The sequence below is a fragment of the Anabrus simplex genome, chromosome 13 (assembly GCF_040414725.1).
Source record: "Anabrus simplex isolate iqAnaSimp1 chromosome 13, ASM4041472v1, whole genome shotgun sequence".
NCBI lineage: Eukaryota > Metazoa > Arthropoda > Insecta > Orthoptera > Tettigoniidae > Anabrus > Anabrus simplex.
Window position 1 is genome coordinate 90510921 of NC_090277.1, and position 17448 is coordinate 90528368.

Below are 17448 nucleotides of genomic sequence, written 5' to 3' on the forward strand. Positions count from 1 at the left end.
GATGTACTTGGTACCTTATTTGACTTTTCAGGAAAAATCTCACGCCGGAATTTTACGTCAAATGACGATAACTGCAAACGAGTTGGACCAATTGTGTTTATATTTTATTTGATGTATCTTTTAAATGTAAATGAATTGTAAATAATTTTTTTAAATATCTAAATTCCGTGAATAATTTGCGCATTTGAAGTTTTCAATTGTATTTTTTATCAAAGTGCATTAATTACATGAGAAAATATGGTATGTACAAGCTACTCCAGATGTATACAGTATAACCTCTTTAAGGATTTTCTGCAGGGGACAAGGAAAAAGAACATGTTAGCAAGAACACTTATACAGAATACACAAAAACTATCCAACAGGGATATAGAAACACTGGATATGATTTTTTTCGATATGATAGTGTATTTTACGTCAGGTATCCGCGGGTATAGTGAAAACTATACAGTTTCTAAAGATGAGCAGAGATTATTATAAAGTGTGAAACACAAGAGAGCAAATATGAAACTCTTTCCTGCTGGGATTATGCAATAACAGTGCACTGAAAGGTGTAAAAAGAAAAACACGATAACAAATATGAAAACATTTATAAGGGGCCCATGAAAATAAAGTATTGTTGCAGATCACACCCTTTCCGAAACGAATGGTGGTAGAAGAATTTTATTTTGGACCAGTGGGTTATATTTAAACTTTATTTTCTGGTCACACTCTTAGACATTGAATTGGAGGTTACACTCTACCCCGACCATGTGACTTAATCTGTCATTTTGAATTGACAAAACTTCGATTCGACCAACTCGAGTGATTGAGTTGAAACTCGAAGGTGTAACTTTCAACATTAATACTACCTCTGCGCACTTAAAGATGCACGTGCCTGTCCATTTTCTGATGGATTTTAATCATGTCTTCATTAGTAAGGAATTTAAAGACTTTTCTGAATCCATAACTAGGCTGTCACAAGATAAATATGCACCACACTAGTCTACTTTACACGATTATGTTTCAAGGCTATCAGGTGACAAACATTCTCTACCCTTCACTGTACCACTCGACACATAAATTTCTGAATGGAGTGTGAAATAAAAGCACAAACGGGGTTGCTGTGTTCAACAATCTTGCTGCTAACCAGAAAGCAAAACTGAACATTCCTGATTCATGAGACTAACGGCTTGCTCTCTGAATTTGCAACTTATCCTGTGAAGTTCAGGAATTCAAGGTCTTTTCCCTTTATCAGGCTACTGGAGCGAGGGCTCTTTCTTACCTGAGTTGGAAATCACGTTCCTCACAAGGGACTACGAATAACATTTCCAGGGCTACGAAAAATGTGATCGTACTAAGCGGTAATATTGAACATTTATGGCGCGATAAGTAAGATATTTTTATATAGATACTCATCGTGAGTATCGGGACTTTAAATTTACGACGTGCTAGGCGGAAAAACGTGTTAACCCATTGAGCAGTACTGCCGTCTATTTACGGCAGTGTTGCGTGTGGCCCACGGGAGTACTGCCGTCTATTAACGTTCTCAAAGTTTGCTCTTGAACAGCACCGCCGTCTATTCACGTTTGAGGATGAAAGTTTGAAATTATTTCCTGACATCGTACTGGCGGGTTTTTAGAACAAAGTTGGGGGATATTTGACATGTTCAGTGAACTTTATTCTGTGTTTTATCACAACATCTCGTATGCTCTGTGAAGAAGTTCTGTCGCAGCATCCGTAGTACGTAACCTAACTTCTTACGGGATTGTGCTACAAATTACAACACCCGGGAACTGTTTTCTATTATTGTTTCCTGCGAGTGCATTGCATGAATATTCCTTGACAACACACATTATTTGTCTTTCCCCTCATCTCTGGTTTCCGTCAAAACAAAAACCCTATGATAGTAAACAAACACACGTGGTAATGGCGGAATTGAATCAAGGATGCGAGCTTGCTCCGGGAGATATAAGTAATATTTTGACTAACAAGGAGTTCGACGATGAAATTGATATTAGTGATAGTGAATGTATTTTGTCCGATGATAGGGAAATTAGTTATTCCTCAAAAGAAGACAACGCGGAAATTGAGGACGAAGTGCCGCGCTCCGCTGTTGCAAAGAAGGCCAACCTGTCAGCTACTCAAACCGAAGGAGAAAAGTGGAGTTCTGTAGGCAGGTTTCTTGCTATGCTTTCTGCTCATTTTGATCCATCAAATTCAGGCATTAGTGATAATCTTCATTTGAATGATAATAATTCAAGACATGGGGTGTCGATTTTCAAAGAAGTTGTTGATCGTAATATTAATGAACTTGATAGTGTCAGGAATGAACAAGTAGCCTACTGCTTATTTGTTACGGAAAATGCGGACGTAAAGGAAAAGTCGAAGTTACATACGTGGCAAGGCATAACCTTAGAGACTCGCTATCTTTTCCTGGCAACTGTTTTGTTGATAGGCCATGTGGGGAAAAAAAATTTTTTTTAAAAATGAAAAACTATTGGTAAATAAATAAATTGTTCAAAACTCCGATGTTCCGTAAAGTGACCCCTCTCAACAATTTCTCCCTCCTTCTAAGGCTGCTTCACTTTTCGAACAATTTACAACCCCAGATGAGAGACTTTACAAAATTAGGCATATAATAAACTATTTCAGAGAGACATTCCGATCTATATTCTAGCCCTTCCAAAATATCTATATTGATGAGAGCCTAGTTGCTTGGAAAGGTTGCCTAAAATGGAAAGAGTACATTCCATAAAAGCGATACAGGTTTCGTATGAAGGTGTTTATATTCTGCGACTGAAACTGGGTTTATCCCTGATTTTACTGCGTACACTGGAAAGGATATGGACATTAAACACAATGAAAAACTGGATAGCTGGGGTCAGTATCATACCCTAAAGATATATTGATAAGTGAAACTGTTGTAAAATCAAGTCGGTGTGTTGTAAAGTTTACAAACTTGATCACATAGAGAATAGACATAATTTTGTCAATTTTACTATTCTTTTCATTATTTTTAGAAAAATATTATCTGCGCCACTGATTCAATTAAATTGAAGATATCAGTTACGTATCTAAGTGTAAATTATGTAAATTTATTAATAGAGAAAAGTTAGAATCAAAATAACATAAAATTAAGAAATCAAAATTGTCAAGAGAAAGCTCGCTCCTGGTGGCCTGTGAGTGTCACCAAAACTCACTGATCAAAATGTTAATAAGAACACACTGATGAGGTTCCACTGTACTGTATGATGATAGTTTGTTAAAACAGTTACAGTATAGTATTTATTAATGAAGATATTGTTCACATTCAAATAAAAGTTCAATAGTAACTTAACTGATCTATAATGGAGTTTTTCATTTTCAAAAGATGCACAGTCTTTGTCATGAACATTTAATACCATAAACTGATCTTACTTTGTGACAGTTTTGATTTCTTCATTATAATCGAAATATCATTATTATGTAACAAGGTTTTTCTATAGGCTTTCATCATTTGTGGTTTGCAACAACTTTTAGATGTATATTTGCATTAAATCACTCAGTATTTCAAGAACTTGTCACAGTATTATACCCATTAGTGGGGAGGGGGTTACTTTGTGACAGTTTTTTTACCATTGCATTTCTGCGTTTGTAGATGTCGCAAAGTTACCCCCATTAAGTGGTTACTTACGATTTTAGCTAAATATCAAAGGAGAATTTCTTTCACAGCCATGTTAATACAATACTGGATATTTTTTTAAACCCTCAGATATAAACACTTGAAATATTTGCGTCATTCAGGGTAGAATAGTTGACGGATTGTTTACTTTGCACTGTGTTTTGTGAGTTATGGAGTGCCATACATTGCAGGTTTTCTGTTTTGTATGGTTGGATTAATTTTTCTTCCTATTTCATCTGCATTCTAGATTTAATCATTGGTATCTGGCCACTCTGCAGCGCTGTCCACTGCACTGATAAATGCACCTCATTTGTATACTTTCATTATGTTTCCTAGATAGTACTTGCCTTTGAATATTATGATTACGTGTGTTCAACAGTCTTAACGAATTCAAAGGTATGATTTTTAAGAATAGGAGGTTCTTCAGGGTCAGAATTATTGTTCTCCATGCAGTGAATTGTCTTAATTCAGTACAGATATCATTGTCATTTTTACTTGAATCCTCTGTTCAGGTGTTTTTATTGTTCTTTGAGCAACAGTTCCTGTTGGTGCTGCCACAGCTAGGAATCTCATCTGCAGTGTCAAAATCTGAAACTGTCATACGTCTCCCAGATGGCACATCTATGCATCTCCCCTTTCTTCAGCCATTAGTTGTTACCTCACCTCATTTGTGATTCAGGTGCTCAATGAAACTTACTCACAGCTTGTTTCACAGCATCACCTGCATCCATTGCCCTATTGTACAGGTGCTTCACCACTTCTTCCTGGTTCAGAGAGCAAATAAATTTCCTGAATCAAGAACATGGATTAATGGATTATTCGGACCATTTTCAATTAGCTCTAAAAAAAAAGCTAAGTCATCTCTATACAGGCCATTGAAGGCCCTTGGAGGGGTGGAAGGTAAAGGTTTCCACTATCCATAACCTCAGCACTTGGTGAGGGTAGAGTGGTCAGCACTTTGCCTAGCTGCCTTTACCCCCAGGAATTAACCTTGTACTAATGTTTTAGGTTGGCTGAGTGAACCTCATGGCCATATGCACCGCCGAAAGTGGAAATCACGTTTCTTGCATTTTTGTACTTCCTAGAAGGGAATCAAACCCACGTCCTTCCAGGTGAACCGAGCACGCCTTTACTGCCTCGACCAGGCAGCCCCTAAACTAGTTCTCAATTAAATCTGAACAAGAAATGGACATTCTTACTTCGGTATAGTGGAACTTCACTTTCTGTCTCCAGATTACTAAATCAGGCAATTTTAGAACTTGAGCCAGCCCCGTGGTGTAGGGGTAGCGTGTCTGCCTCTTACCCGGAGGCCCCGGGTTCGATTCCCGGCCAGGTCAGGGATTTTTACCTAGACCTGAGGGCTGGTTCGAGGTCCACTCAGCCTACGTGATTAGAATTGAGGAGCTATCTGACGGTGAGATGGCGGCCCCGGTCTAGAAAGCCAAGAATAACAGCAGAGAGGATTCGTTGCGCTGACCACACGACACCTCGTAATCTGCAGGCCTTCGGGCTGAGCAGTGGTCGCTTGGTAGGCCAAGGCCCTTCAAGGGCTGTAGTGCGGTAGGTTTTTTATTTTATTTCAAGAACTTGTCACAATATTACCCCATTGGGGGGGGGGGTTACTTTGTGACAGATTTTTTAATATTGCATGCATTTCCGCATTTGTAGATGTCACAAAGTTACCCCCATTAAGTGGTTACTTGCGATTTTGGCTAAATATCAAAGGAGAATTTCTTTCACAGCCATGATAACACAACATTGTATATTTTTTAAACCCTCAGATATAAACACTTGAACATTGTGACAGAGCCATTGTTGTCACAAGTTACCTTAAACTTCTCTTCTTTTATTTTAACATAAATAACTGAAAGTAAGCTTAAAACAACATGAGAATCGTGCATGTTTATCAGGAAACGTGAAATTAATATTTCCACTAACTTTGATGTGTGTGCCTCATTAATGTTTTCTGTTGCCGACAAAAGTTCCCTGCTGTTCACGAAACCATGCGCTCGGTACAACGCACCAAAAGGCTCTGTTGCCAACAATCCCAACACTTAAGTTATTGTACACACACGTAGCAGTATTATTGAGGAGTAAGAACATATGCTGTTCATTGTCAGAAGATTGATGCATATTCTGCAAAATATGAAATAGATATTTGGTGTGCAACTGTCACAAAGTAACCCTGGTTTACTGTATGAAAAATTACTTGCAAACAGCCATAATATTCAAGTACTCGGTCAAAATAGCTTCCAAAGAGTCCTGTTTCTTTCATTTCCTTGAAGCTGGTGTCTGATTCTAGTATCAGCCATCCTCTGTTTCAGTAACACTTCTTGTACATAAGGTGTTAGATCCCACAAGTGAACTGGCAGTCCTAATACGTTGATGAACAACAAACCACACACATTTTCAATCAAAAGATGATTCCTAGTTGGCATTGTGAAGTTTTCCTTTCACAGTCAACACTGGTTTTTAGCAGTGTTGATGAGGCCAATTTCACTTTATTCAGATTGTCTTTTGCACATATACTGTACAAAATCCCTAAATTCTTCACAATCCATGTATAATGGTATGCATATCCTTTTACATAGTTGTGCAAAATCTACTGGTCGTGTAGAAGTTTCCAGTATTGGGATTTGTTAGGTCAGTGCTTTGAACACCGATGTATTAGCAGCAACACTCAGTTGGAGGAAATTGTTGTCGGCAATCTATATTTCAGATTCTCAGGCGGTTTGTGGAGAAATGTATCCTCATTTATCTCCATCACAGACCTTTTTTAAATGGAACGTCTCAAAAATTTCCATTCTGTATGGCAAATTTCACCTTTATCACATATTTTCCAGGACATTCTTTCAGTAGCACAAATGCTTCTATGAATTATGCTGTAGACATCAATTAAGACTAGTAGAATCTTTCTACAAAAACTTATAAATTATTATAACTTTTTCGAAAACATCTGTTAATAGTGCTCATACAAATCATCAAATGCCGTTAGAAAATGTTCATACAAAGTTGTGTAACTCAACAGCTCTGCAAGACGAAACTACCGAGTGCACAGACGAAAGTCGCCTACTTCTGCTATTTGCAGTCCTAGCTCGTTTGCACAGGTCTGTAGTTGATACTGATTTTTTCAGGGGATCTATGGCACAATGAACAGATTTTATCCATAAAAATCTCAAATGTATTCACTCCAGACACTTGAGTTTACCGTATTGATACTTGGTTCTGCTATTCTGTGACAATATTTTTCTTCCTCTTCTTAGCATTTATCCTGCTTCATTGCAGGGTCTGATGTTCTGCATTTTTTTGTACTTGATGTGGTCTTTTGCATCTTAAGGAGAGACTTTCGCCACATGCATGTCCTCCTGCAGAGTGTCGAGCCAGCGCTTCTTTGGTCGCCCTTGTGGCCTGCGACCCTCAGGACTTAAGTTTAATGTCCTCCTTGCAACTGAAGAACCGTTTCTGCCAGTTAATATTTGGATACTTCAGATTCGGTAATTTCAGCACATCAGATTTTCTACTGCTAGAATATAAGCAGTTATGAAGGGTAAAACTGGGTTTTAGGATATTGTGGATTCATCTATAAAAACCGACAATTCAGAATCTGCGGAAGCTATTCCCTTGCATAACTATTTTTTGCATTTCTGAACTGATACACTTAATTATACTGGTGGCTGATGAATAACTGGAGTCCTATACCTATATCCAGTCTATTGGCTACCTGTTGATCAATTAAATTAGGGTATTTGTTACATGAAATGCAATTTTTTGCTACACTGTATGCTGTACGAAGAACCTTAAGTACTGGTATTTGCATGCTGTTTACCAAGTTCACAATTCGCATGCTTAGGATCATAAGGGCGTATCTACATTTCTGCCATTTTGAGAAAATCAGAAATATCACCACACAATTTATTTAAGAGTAAATCACCAGTACAAGATAAGTACCAGCACATGATGATGCAATTAAATGGTTTCATTTAGGTTTGAATTAAGCAAAAAAGCAAGTAATTCAAAACAAGTTCGAATAATATTGTTCCTAACTTTATTTTAAAATTCTTTTCCCTGACATACGCCCTTTTGTTATTCACAATTTTCAATGAGTCAGGTGGCGTAAGTACTTGTCTGGTACTTTAAAACTTTAAATAACGGCAAGGCGTAAGTCGAACTGTCCAAGAAAAATGAGATAATAATAATAATAATAATAATAATAATATTTTTATTGTTACGATACAGTAACGTGATCATTACATTATTAACACAACACTGACTGAAAACTTGCGTTTTACATGAAAAAAATGCCTAATAAACTCAATATGTTTGTGATGCAGAACACTCCAAAGTTACAACAGAACATCCATACAATATTTTATCTAGACTATGCTAAATTCAGACTGATAATAAGACTGATAGTTACTACATTAAACTTTGATAAATATGTAGATCATTGCTGATTTAAAGCATAACAAAACTAAACTAAAGCAATATGCCTAATACAGTAGACCAGTTTTGAATATTTTTCATATTGCTAATAAAAAACGGCACTGACATAACTTTGATGAAATCCGTAAGCAATAATTGCAAGAATCAATAAAGGAAAAGGATACTCATTAATTGCCAACATCATCTAGATCATTGTCACTCTCTTGGCTTGTGGTGACTGACTTCAGGGACATATAAAATTTATGATACTTGGATTTAGTAATACCTTGTTTGCAAAGTTCTTGAAAATCTTTTAACTTTCCAACCGAAATTGGAAGAGGTTGTGAATAGATCCTCTCTAACACTGTTACAGTTCTGTTTCCTCCTAAGTGCTAATCTCTTGTTTCCTACAATATGCATTTTGTTGAATTTTTCATGCATGTTGTACTTGAAGTAAACATGTTTGGGATCCTCTTTCAAGTAAGTTACTTCAACCACAGAATTTTCATCTAATTTTGACCACTTTTTTTTCGCTAGTTGTTTTACGTCGCTCCGACACAGATAGGTCTTACGGCGACGATGGGATAGGAAAGGGCTAGAAGTGGGAAGGAAGCGGCCGTGGCCTTAATTAAGGTACAGCCCCAGCATTTGCCTGGTGTGAAAATGGAAAACCACGGAAAACCATTTTCAGGGCTGCCGACAGTGGGGTTCGAACCTACTATCTCCCGAATACTGGATACTGGCCGCACTTAAGCGACTGCAGCTATCGAGCTCGGTAATTTTGACCACTAACATCTACTGTTGTTTGTTTATAGGGGCCTGCTTTACTTTTCTAAAATCAAAGAAATCATCTTGTGACATAACTTCTACTTCGTAAGGTGATTTTCTTGCTAGGCGGGTGACTGTCTTCCAACCAGATGGCTCAAATATGTGAACACTCTTCTTCTTTTTTTCGATCATAGAATGTACCAAATCAACCTCCATCTGTGTGTGGCCTGGAGTAAGATATTTGTGGTTGATTTCAGGTATATTTAATTGTTTTACAGCAAAGAGACACATTGCACAGATATACGCATTCCTATTTTGGCCACTACACGTATCTGTATAAAAACAATCTCTTTGCCATTTGCATTTTGAGTAAGAATCTTATAAACACATGATACTATTTCAGATGACCCTCTCTTAGCTATAGTCTCATTCAACGTGTAACAGACAGCACTATTTGCAACTGCATTTAACACTGTTAGGTTGTAGAAAGCTAGTCTTCTTTTGTAAAACAATGCTTTGGCATTTGTATGTGGCCAGTTCAGTACAGCTTGTAAATCGAATTCAATGAGTAGCCACTCACCTTTGCATCATCATCACATTTCTTAAATCACCCATATTTTCTTCAATGCTTGACAACGCATTACGGCATTCCAAATGGGGTAACTTGGAACACAACCAGCCACACACATATGCATGTTCCTTAATTAAATCAAAACCCACAGATCACACCTACAACAACACATCAGTATTGAAGGTTAACTGCTGCGCTAATACAATAAAATAAGCTTATTATAATATTTTAAGCCAGTTAAAATATGGGGCGCGCAGGTCAGAAGTTTAGGAAGTAGGCCTTCTATAAAAATATCTTTGTAACTGGAAGGATATATATGCAAACACAGTATTTACTTACATTTTCAGGTCACGGGGGAAGCGGAAGAAAGACCGCGAATCCTTCTGCACTTCATAGTTATTGCAGCCAAACGCAGCATATATCCTTCCACTCATATTGACAGGAGATATAAAGGAATGACACACGTTACTATTTACTTATGTCATCTTAATACAAACGTATAAATAACCCCCAAAACTTTGCAAACAAATACACGTACTCTTATGACAGAATCAGTAACTCTCAGGTCACTCCGCTAGATTGAGATCTAATCGCTGTCCCTCAATATTTCGCAGAGTGTCGCGTATTGTCTCTACTGTATTTGGTAATATACTTTGCTGATTTGTGTGGCTCATATTTTAGACTCACCTTCTTCATTTATAGTATTATTCTAGTTTTAAAACACTATCAAGTATTTCATTACTCTTATAGTGCTCGAAAATAGAGAAACTAATTCACCTCACAAAACGGTGATATGTTTAACACACGCTAGTTACACAGGTTTCCATAGAGAATAAACGAAATAATAGAGTGAAAGTGGCGTATCAGGTGTTACGCCATTTTGTTTCTAAAGTATTAGCCTCATGTCTTACGTGTTCGTGAGTAACAAATGAGCGTATACTCATACGCCCTTTTGTTATTTACTAAAACAAATCTCTTAATGACTTACGCCATGCAAATTTTAAAAACTAGCATAGTTAGAGATACGCCGTTCTGTTACTCAAATAAAGCATTCTTTCTGCATTGCAATGATATCATAACCTCAAAATGTCAAAAATTGTAGATACGCCCTTATGATCCTAGTCTTGTTAGTTGCCTCTCTGCAAGGTTAACTTTATATGAGCTGTGTGACTTTTTATGGTCATATATTTTCTTCCTTAGTGATGTTTGGTGTTTTGCTTTTGTGCTTCCATAATACAAAACCTCTCAGTTTGGCCATTCTTTTGAAATATAGAGCCCTGACTTTTCAATACCTAACCCCTATTTTCAGTCCTTTCGAATATATATTACAACCAATTTCCTGAGCTTCTACAGCTAGCCAAAGGTATAAATTCAAGAAAGTTTCTGATTCTTGGGCAGTCCAGCATTTTGGATATGAAGACAAACTTGGGTTGCTGCACAGTTAGAACTAGTACTGGCATATGAACTTACATCACTTAACATTAATCACAGGCCAGCATCAATCAGTAATGTTTCTTTTGTGAGTAGTAGATTCTCCAGATTCTTTGTAGAATGGGCATTCACTGTTTATTAAACTTAACTTTCTATAAACTTGATAAACACTCCAAGACTTCCAGAAGAAAAAAGCTGACCCAAGCAGGACCTATGTATACACCAAAAAGGAAAAAGGAAATTATACTACTTGTAGGATTTTAGTTGATTGCCGGCCCCGTGGTGTAGGGGTAGTGTGCTTGCCTCTTACCCGGAGGCCCCAGGTTCGATTCCCGGCCGGGTCAGGGATTTTTACCTGGACCTGAGGGCTGGTTCGAGGTCCACTCAGCCTACGTGATTAGAATTGAGGAGCTATCTGACTGTGAGATAGCGGCCTCAGTCTAGATAGCCAAGAATAACGGCCGAGAGGATCCTTCGTGTTGACCACACGACACCTTGTAATCTGCAGGCCTTCGGGCTGAGCAGCGGTTACTTGGTAGGCCAAGGCCCTTCAAGGGCTGTAGTGCCATGGGGTTAGGATTATAGTAGATTAGTATAATATTCTTAGATTTTCATAGGAAATGCTAATCACCAAGACAGTATTGAAGCCACAATTCTCATAGGTCCTGGGGGACCAGTGAGGATTTATAGCCCGTCGACCTAAAGGCCTTGAGTGCTATTTCTTGGTAACTATTGTATCAGGGGCAGAATTGGTGTGGTAGTTTGTGGACTATTTTGGGGGATCCAACTGGCCAGAATATGGCCTGCGCCCCTTGCGGGGCAGATGTTGGGAGCGGGGGGCGTTGGTTCTCTGTTACCAGAGGCCAACGGAAGGGATGAAGCGATGTCGGGTGGAGAGTAACCCATCCATTGGGTGACCACGCCCGATGTTGCTTATTGTCTTAACGTTTCCTTTTGTTAATGTGCTTAGATCAAGATAGGGGGGCTGATATTTGGTGGTGGTGGGGGGGTTCTGATACGGGCTTGTAATGTGGATGAGGAGTTAAATCATCTTGGTGCTGGGGAGGATTAGCTAATAACTAGCCGTCTGCTTGGCAATGAAGGCGGGTTTAGGGGCGAAAGTAACTGGATAAGGAGAAGGTTTAGCGGGGTGGAGTTGTCATAGCTTGGCAGGGCAGTATGCGGGTGGTTGATGGTACTGGGTTCAAGGGGAGAGTTACTTGGTGCCTAGGCGGTTTGGGGGGGGGGGGGTTGGTATGTGAGTGTTCGAGTGTTGCGAATGTCTGTAGTGTGAATTGCCTTTTTCAGGAAGGGGCAGCCAGGAAAGGAGGCAGCGCGATTGTCCTGGCAATTCGCACACCTCGCCTGGTCCCTTGGTACCGTGCAAACAGTGTGGTGTTAAGGACCGCTGCACCTATTACAGCGGGTAGCATCTGAGCACGAGGCTACAGAGTGGTTTAGATTCAGGCAATTGAAGCACTGAGTTATGAGTAGCTGTTTTGGAGGTGTAAAGTGTTGGTGTAGGTTTGGGCGTGGGGGCTGGTTTTTTACGCCTGCTTCCAGTCTGAGTATGTTTGGTTTGTGTGTCCTTGCCCGGTTGTGAAATTGAAGGGGTCTCACTTCTGGGCTCGGGAAGTGGCAGGGAGTCAGCGTGTGGTGGTGGTGTGATTGTGGATCGTGTTGTCTGGTGATCAGGTGGGAGTGTGATGTCGGATTGTGTGGGTCTGGAAATCTTGGGGGGAAGGTGGGAGAATAGAGTTTGAGTGTATTTGTGATTGATGGATGGGGATGTCTGGGTAGAGGTCTCAGTCCTGGCCGTGGTTTGTGTTGTCTGGTGTTGTCTCTTGATGATGTTAATTATACTGAACTATTCTTTGCCTGTTATGTATTATCAGTTGTGTTATATGTAGGAAAACCTCTTGGTTCTTATAATTCTCATTCCTTTCACACTACTAAAAAGATTAGTTTTTTTTCAGTTAATTTAAAAACAAAATGTTCCGTCACACTTGGAAGTTTGATTAATCGTTATCATGCATTCCAGAGCTTTATGAAGCAGTGTAGGTAGAAATACAGTTGGCAGTACTGATTAGATGCGGAAGTTCTTCACTAGCCCTCTGAAAAAATGCGGGAGATTTAAGCATCTTATAAAGCAAACTTCAGCCAATTAAAAGAAAAATAGGTTTCACACTGCGTTCCGTTTTTCCAGATAGATTTCAGACTTTGTTCTGGTGTGTTCTGCACCACTACATCTCTGACTATTGCAGTGCAATTACTATTCAATCCACAAGTAGGCTATTTGTAACGCTATTGCAGCATGGTAACAGGTTATGAAAATTCAAGAGAAAGGGCGATTTGCTTATGCAAGACTTCAAGGCGCTTCGTGTAATAGACTACTTTGATTCCTCTTCTAAGATGTGTGACACTAGACTGGTTTACGGCAATGGTTTTCAGTAACGGATTCCTTGACAGAGCTCTTGTTGGATATGGTAGTGATTCTCGTTTTTTGTGTGTGTGTGTGTGTGTGTGTGTGCAGGGGGGGGGGGGTTGGTGCAAAGTGAAATTATCAACCCCCCCCAATACACTAGAAGTTGCCAAGAAATTCTTAAGTACATCATTAGTCTACTCTCAGGAGACAGATCTGCTGTTGACTTTATTATAGGCTGATTTTAGTTAGAGCATTTCTGGTAGAGAGAGTGAAGTTCTGTCTTTCATAGAGATCTAAGTACTCATTCAGAAAGTGGGCCATGGTGAAATTAACCAAACAATAGAGACCTCTCTCATATGGGTATTCCATGTCTTATCATAGGACAGAGGGTCCCCACACTGCAGTACTTTCCTTATTTACTCACTAACTGTATCTACCTCTCTTTTTTGCTAGTGGTTTAACATCTTGCTAATTCCACCCATCTTCACAGGTTGTACAAAATGCAAATATTCCAAAAGACAATGCTAGTTTTATGTTGCCTACTGTAGAGACTTAAAGTCAACATGGTCCTTGCCCATTGCACTTCACTGCCTGGAGCAATGTACAGTAACATAAGATATTGATACACACAAAGCATACGTAACTTCAAAAATGGCTTTCACGGCCGCAGATCTTAAAATCTCGGGAACAGGGACCAGCTTTTGGGTGGTTAGGCCATGTGCGTTTGCAGAGTTTTGCCCAAACGTGCCATTTGGGCTCATCAGTTGGTTTGGAACGCCCTTCGAAGACTCTCTCACAAGGAAGGTTACCCAACTGTTGTGCACATTTTGAACTTATATAGTGTGTTGAATAAACAATATTGAAATATGCAAACCATGAAAAATTACAGCTGTTATGGACGAGAAACCTATGAGCTGCCAAATATAGACTATGAGAACACATAAAGATGGGAATCCTCGTGCAGATTTGTCCAAACATGGCTGAATATTGTAGATGGGCAACCAAATGCATTCAGAAACTTTTAAATACTGGAAATAAAATATATTACGGACCTATGGCAGTTCAAGTGCAGTAGACACGAAGGTCGATAAGTAATCCGTGGTCTAGACATAGACATCTTTCACAGTGAGCACATCGAATGAAGGCAAGCTGAACACAGTAATATTTGAAACATTCTTCTTCCAAACCACTCTCGAAACAGTATTCAGAAGGTGTCTGAAATGATCCTGGATGTTCATTGGTGTAACCACATTTGAAGAAAACAAATGGGATCAATTGTTTGAATCAATTTGCCGAAAATTTGAAATACACAAACAGTTGAATGCAAAGCAATTGTTCTCTTTGCCACACTTTAATTGTAGACGATAATACTATTGTATCTGTGATGAACCGTACATACTTTTGAATGGACGGAGGAAGAAAACATCCGCTGGTTGTACCAATCCAGTACATTTTTCATGGTTCAGCTTCTTGTGAAATTCAACATCTTTTGGAACTGTCTCATTGTATAGAGCATCATCTTTATTTGCTGTCCAAGAATCAACCAAAAGAATAATTTGATCTCTGCCGTGAAAATCTGGCCTTAATACCTGTTCCAGGGACTCTTCCAAATCCCATTTTGTCATGTTTGGTGATTTTCTAGCATATGCTTTCACACTGAGTAATTCAAGTACCAAGCTTGCTCGAAATGTCCCACTGGATTCTGAGACAACATACATGTATGGAAGAAGGGTGCCGTCCATTAAAATAACAGGCATTATAATGTATGAATGGGTGGTTGCTGCAGCTGAACCCATCTTACAATAAATTGTCTTTGCTCCCTTAATTGTCAAGAGTTTTCTCAGAACGTAACTCTTTACAAAATCTTGACTGATCTGCATTAAGTATCTGGTCTGGTGTAAAATTATACTCTTCAATAAAACGCCTTACTTCTGCAACAAACTCATCAGTTTTCTCTTCCATATCAGTGGCATCGCCAACAAATCTGCTGCCAACTTTATGTGTGATCTTGCGAGAAACATCAATGATTTGGAAGCTTTGAATATTAGTGTTGTTTGGATCAATTTTTGCGTGGTCCTGCCGTGTTAGCAAATAGGGATTGCTAACCTGCTAAAAGAGAAGTAAATTCTCCATTTTTTAAAATATGTACTCCCCATGGAGACACAATGTCAAACATGGCTATTATGGCTGCATATCTTAAAATCTCGGGAATAGGAACCAGCTTTTGGGTGGTTAGAGCATAAATTAGGAAAATGTTGTGTAGTTTTCCAGTTATAACAAATCAGCACTAGATGCACCCACTGCTGGGCAATTCCGCTAGGACTTGGGCTGTAAAACTTTCCGTTAACATCTCCCTTGCTGTTCCTCCTTATCAAAAATGTACATAAAAATATATATATATATATATTGAAATTAAGATTTCCAGTAGGTGTAAGGTTGGCTGATTTCCATTAAGTTTGATCACAGATATTTTTGGGAGAGTAAAAACATCGTTTTGGTTTTTCTATAATCCCCCAGTCCTTTCTGGGATTTTGAAATGGTATTAAACCTAAAACCTACCTTTGAATAAGTGAATTCTAAATGGTGAAGTTTAGTTGCAATATCTCCAGTAGGTTTGTTAATAGTCTTGTTGCACTCTTCACAGGTAACATAATACAAGTATTAGTGTTTTGCAGGGTCCATAAACAAAAATCTTTTTCACCTTGGAAGAAGTAGTTAACAGGAACTGTTGTTTCTCTTTACTGAGGCAGGAAATATGATAATCATTGAGAAGAGACCACAAAAAATGGACTTTTCAGTGTCTAATTTGTTACTGTTGTGCATTGCAGACAACGGTTGTACTACCTTTGCCTTTTTTTTTTTTTTTTTTTTTTTTTTTTTTTTGTGTGTGTGTGTGTGTGTGTTACGTAAGACACCAGAGACGTGTCATACTGGAATCCAAACATTGTGGATCCAACCTCATGATTTATTCATTAGAAATTCAGGGTGTATATCCCTCTTATTTTGTTTCTACTCTTTGCTTTACGTCGCAACGACACAGATATGTCTTACGGCGACGATGGGATAGGAAAGGCCTAGGAATTGGAAGGAAGTGGCCGTGGCCTTAATGTACACCCCCGGCATTTGCCTGGTGTGAAAATGGGAAACCACGTAAAACCATCTTCAGGGCTGCCGACAGTGGGGCTGGAACCCACTATCTCCCGATTACTGGATACTGGCTGCACACAAGGGACTGCAGCTATCGAGCTTGGTTTGTTTTGTTTCAGTTCCTAAGAAGAACATCAGTCCTTCTTCTAGTATGTATTCAGCTAATTGAATGCTGCTGTAATACTCTGGCGGAAAAAAAAAATGGATCACTTTAATTTAAGAGCAAGAACTGTATTTACCTTTAGCCTTGCTTTTTCTTCATTCCTACAACGTTATTATAAAATGAAGTTAACTAGTGTTCTGCATACTTCATTCTAATTATTGAAGTTGGTTTTTTTTTTAAATTTATCCTCTCTTGGATGCTGTCATTTATGAAAAAGTCGTTACCTTAAAAATTCCTACAACGTTATTATAAAATGAAGTTAACTAGTGTTCTGCATACTTCATTGTGGTTATTGAAGTTGTTTTTTTTTAGTTTACCCTCTCTTGGATGCTGTCATTTATGAAAAAGTCGTTACCTTAAATTAACTTTGCATTACACTGAGCAGTCTTATGAACATACCATTGAAAGTTTTCTTGATGACACCAAGGCAATATAAGTGTAAAGTACTGGGCGTTACCACCCCTGGTGATTATTACGGGGTCCATCCTTCTGCGACATGCTACCTAGAAGTTCGTGGATCATTTCCTGGGGGATGAGTGCTCATTCTTCCAGTAATATTACCCGCATTTCGTTGGAAGGTTTCAAAGTTGCGACACTGGACGTTTTGGCCACGCACATGTCACAGATGTTCTTTGGGATTGAGTCTGGACAGTCGAGTATTCGTATCCTGACATTGCATAGATATTCTGTCATACGTAATCTTTAGCTTTTGTTTTACACTGTATTATGCTAGATATTCTGTCACGCAGTGAGCGGCATGGAAGCGTGCATTATCATGCATTGCCAACTAAAATAGCATTGGGGATTATACGCTCTGCTAACATCAGAATGATGTAACGGTATGCAGTCAGAGCTCCTCCATCGATGAACAGAAGTTCCGT